Source organism: Penaeus chinensis, chromosome 31 (genome assembly GCF_019202785.1).
Source record: "Penaeus chinensis breed Huanghai No. 1 chromosome 31, ASM1920278v2, whole genome shotgun sequence".
NCBI lineage: Eukaryota > Metazoa > Arthropoda > Malacostraca > Decapoda > Penaeidae > Penaeus > Penaeus chinensis.
This window is the reverse complement of record NC_061849.1, coordinates 13932206-13937205: the sequence shown is the minus strand read 5'-3', so window position 1 is coordinate 13937205 and position 5000 is coordinate 13932206. Positions and strand designations below refer to the sequence as shown.

General features: G+C 35.6%; 3 non-coding genes across 3 annotated transcripts; all 3 read right to left on the bottom strand.

The window, feature by feature from the left end:
* Window positions 1–178: 178 nt before the first annotated feature.
* Window positions 179–252, bottom strand: Trnai-aau. The gene has a single exon. It is a non-coding gene; the product is annotated as a tRNA-Ile (tRNA).
* Window positions 253–2449: 2197 nt separating this feature from the next.
* Trnai-aau lies at window positions 2450–2523 on the bottom strand. Its single transcript has one exon. It is a non-coding gene; the product is annotated as a tRNA-Ile (tRNA).
* Window positions 2524–4376: 1853 nt separating this feature from the next.
* Window positions 4377–4450, bottom strand: Trnai-aau. The gene has a single exon. It is a non-coding gene; the product is annotated as a tRNA-Ile (tRNA).
* Window positions 4451–5000: the final 550 nt, after the last annotated feature.

Sequence of the window (5000 nt, the reverse complement as noted above, 5' to 3'; positions counted from 1 at the left end):
AGAAGAATGCGTGATCATAATCACAAATCACAGAAATGGCTCGCATATGCACCGGTCTTAAAGGCCTTGCCATCATTTCACCTTGGCCTTGGCATATTGTTGGCAAAAGAGCCTGAAAAATTGGCGCGCCAACGAACAGACTCCGGAGACAGTGACAGTGTACTAAATTAACGATAGCTGGCCCGTAAGGGGATCGAACCCTCGACATCCGCGTTATTAGCACGGCGCTCTAACCAACTGAGCTAACAGGCCCATTGTAATAATTGGAAATCTTTCTACTGATTAATTATCAGTCAACAATTTGTGTTGAAGATTATTAAAGTTACAATTTACCAACAGTATAGGCTACTGTTGAATTACACCTAAGAAGGATCTTAATAGGACTGGAAAGCTTAGGGCAGAGCAAAATAAATACGATGTATTTATTTTTAACGCATGTAAGCTTCAGAATAATTACTGATGCTGAGGCTGATATATATGTATATGTGTCATAAACACACGCACATTTATATATATATGTATATTTAAATATATGCACACACAAATCGCCTGCATACAAGTGTGTGTGTGTGCATTCATGCACACACTCATTGTCCGCGCGCACGCATGTACTTATTAGATAAGTCAAACCTAGATACGGTAATGGATGGGGGTATCGTAGATGTGATGCTGGGTTGAGAACCACCATGATGTCATGATTACCTAAACTACTCCCCGGGGGGAAGAATTATTGGTTAGCCACCCTAGTATAAAGACCAATATATCTACATGATGTAAATATGGCGCCAAGTAGTTCGTGGTGGTACGAATATATGATGATTTATAAATGTATATATACACATACACATAAACACACACACAAGTTGTATCATGGTCGTTACAAAACACGATATCACCTATTTTTGTACTAACATACAAAGTTTTGAGAAAAAGGATTTATTATTTTCGTTTTCACATGAAAAAGTCAATAGAAAACCATTAAAGTGTTGGGTATGCTGGTATCATTTTTAATTACAAGCAAAACATTGTGGAAGCCTCAATTAAATGGAAAAAATACCTGAGTACTCATTTATATTGTTTATACACACCGCTCTTCGCTTTGTAAGACAGTGGAAAGTTAGAATATATTTCTCAGATTCAGTCTTTTTTATTACAATGTTTTTACATAAATAGTGGAAGTTGCAATTCCATGTTCAAATCTGACAACTGGGTAATTCTAATGATTGATTTAATGATATAAACTATAGAAATGAAGATACACATTTTTTTTTATATTTTTAAGCTTATAAGATTATATCAAAGACGTACAGAATGTCTTGAAGACATTCATCCCACCGAAGTCAGTACCACGTCATATGCCTCGGACAAGTTGGATATTCTTACCATGTCGTTCCAGTGACCGTTATGATTGACTTCAATTTTTTTTATGTATTTGATGTACTACTAAAGAGGCACAAAAACATTTTATGCACCTTTTCAATAAGAATATATATATACATATATATCAAAGAAACTTACGATGCAATTCGTAATTAATTAAAATATATATCCCTATCTGAAACTACTTGAAATATATATATAAAAAATATTTCGCTCTGATTGTCTGGCCGGAGTGTATCAGACCGTATCAAGGTAAAGGCAGACAATTGATACAAACCGAAAAGGCGTTTCAACAGATTCCAATAATGTACGCATACGCATATATGTGTATATATGTATATATATATATATATATATATATATATATATGGCACGGTGGTAAGGCCATTAAGACCGGTGCATATGCGAGCTATTTCTATGATTAGTGATTATGATCACGCATTCTTCATTATATATATACATATATATATATGTGTGTGTGTGTGTGTGTGTGTGTGTGTGTGTGTGTGTGTGTTTATGTGGGTGTGTCTGTGAGTGTACGTATGCGTACTTCATGTACACTTTAGGAACCCTTAGTTACAATTAGTCTTTGTCCTCCAATTGCAGTCACCTGGTGAATAGACTGGTCTAGAGCGTAATTTGTGATCTCCAAAGAGTCTGTTGGAGAGCGAGAGATAAACAGAAGAAAGTAACAGCTGAATCCGTTCAGATAGATAAGTAAGGCTTAGGTAAATGGAGTGAGGAGTGGCTTGTTTAAATTACTTCATGTAAGTTCTTGTAGAATTCCAGTAGCATTGAGTAATTTCTAAAAACAAAACACTTATATTATAAACATAAAACAACCGAGGATTAATGCTAGATCCATCCCAACGGGAATGACGACGGGAATGAAGAATGCGTGATCATAATCACTAATCATAGAAATAGCTCCCATATGCACCGGTCTTAATGGCCTTACCACCGTGCCATCATTTGAACTTGGCCTTGGCATATTGTTGGAAAAAGAGCCTGAGAAATTGGCGTGCCAGCGAACAGACTCCGGAGACAGTGTACTAAGACTAATGATAGCTGGCCCGTAAGGGGATCAAACCCTCGACATCCGCGTTATTAGCACGGCGCTCTAACCAACTGAGCTAACAGGCCCACAAATCCATTAGTAATCTTTCAACTAATAATTATCAGTCAACAAAATGTACAGAAGGTTATTAAAAGATGCAATTTACCATTTACCACTGGAAAGCTTAGGACAGAGTAAAATAAATACATTGTATTTATTAATTCTAACGCATGTAAGCCTAAGAAAAATTGCTTCTTGGTCAGGTGCTAATATTGAGGCTCATACATATAAATAGCATACACACACATACATACATAAATACATATATATTCATATATATTATATACATAATGTATTTATATATGATATATGTGTGCATATATGTATATATACATGTAAATATATGCACACACATATTCAAACACACATTTATATATATATATATATATATATACACATGTGTGTGCAAATATGTATATATATTTATTTTATGTATTGCGTGCACACACAAATCGTCCGCATACGAGTGTGTGTGTGTGTGTGTGTGTGTGTGTGTGTGTGTGTACATTCATGCACACACATCTGTGCGCGTGATTTGCATATATTAGGTAAGTCAAACCTAGCTCCGGCAATGGGTTAGTCTATCGTAGATATGATGGGTTGAGAACCACAAGCAATGATTACCTATACTACTCCCCAGAGGAAGGATCGCTTGTCAGCCACCCCAATATAAAGACCCACTAAACTACATGATGTCATCATGTCAAGTAGTTCGTCAAACGCCGCATCGGTGATAGCACGAATATAATAATATGATTAATATATATAATATTTGCACACATATATAGGCCTTTTGTAGCATTCCGAAATCCCTAACACTTTGATACATTGTTTAAAGTTGTATCACAGTCGCTACAAAACACGATATCGAAGTTTGTACTGACAAAGTTTTGAGAAAAGAAGTTATATTTTATTTCATTTCACATGGAAAAGTCACTAGAAAACCGTTAAAGTATTGAATATGCTGGTACCATTTTCAATTACAAGCAAAATCTTGTGGAAGCCTCAATTAAATGGTAAAAGTACCTGAGTACTCTGCATCATATATTGTTTATACATATCAATCTTCCCTTCGCAAGGTTATGGAAAGTTTAAATGTAATTCTCAGATGCAGTCAAACTGTTTTATATTTTTGAGGTTATATCACAGATGTACAAAATGGCTTTGAAGAAGTCAGTACCACGTCATATGACTCGGACTCGTTGGAAATTCTTACCATGTCGTTCCAGTAACCGTCATGAGTGACTTCGAATCTTACCCATATAGAGTGAACGTGTATTTGATGTACTGCAAAAGAGGTACAAAAACATCTTATTCACCTTTACAATTAAAAAATTATATTAAGAAACTTACGATGCGATTCGTAAGTAATGAAAATATGAATCCCTATCTGAGAGTACGTGAAATATATCTGATAAATATCGTGCTCTGATTGGCTGGCCGAAATGTATCAAACCGTATCAAGGTAAAGGTATACACTTTGATACAAACGTGAAAGATGTTTCAACAGGTAATAATGTGGGCGCAAAGGGCGAACACGTATCATAGTGTATGAAAGTGTTAAGGGTTTCGGAAATATTACCCCCCCCCAAAAAAAAAAAAAAAAAAAAAATGTGTGTGTGAGCATTTGTATGCGTGTGTGTGCGTATGTTTTCTTTATGTACATTTAAGGAACTCTTCGTTGCGATTAGTCTTTGTCTTCCCACTTGGGTCTGCAGTCACTTGATAAATGGACTGGTCTAGAGCGTAATCTGTGGTCTCCAAAGAGTCTGTTGGAGAGCGAGAGATACGCAGTGGAGAGAACCAGACTGAATCCATTCAGATAAATGAGTAAGGCTAAGGTAAATGGAGCGAGGAGTGTACTAGAACAACTAGCATTTGGCCCGTAAGGGGATCGAACCCTCGACATCCGCGTTATTAGCACGGCGCTCTAACCAACTGAGCTAACAGGACTATAAACATACATGAGAATCTTTTTACTAATGAATTATCAGTCAACAAATTGTGTTGAAGTTGTAATTTACCATCAAAATAGGCTACTGTTAAACTGCATCTAAGAAGGATCTTATTAGTACTGGAAAGCTTTGGACAGAGCAAAACAATGTGATGTATTTATTTCTAACGCACGTGGGCTGCAGAATAATTGCTTCTTGGTCAGGTGCTGATGCTGAGGCATATATATATATATATATATATATATATATATATATATATATATATGTGTGTGTGTGTGTGTGTGTGTGTGTGTGTGTGTGTGTGTGTGTGTGTGTGTTAAAAACAGAAAATTAGTTATTTTTTAACCTTTATTTCACATGAAAAAGTCAATAGAAAACCATTAAAGTGCTGAATATGCTGGTATGAGTTTTAATTACATGCAAAGCATTATGGAAACCTTAACTAAATGGAAAAAGTACCTGAGTACTCTGCAACATATATTGTTAATACACATCATTTTACCCTTCGCAAGGTTGTGAAAAATTTAAATGTAGTTACAGATTCAGTC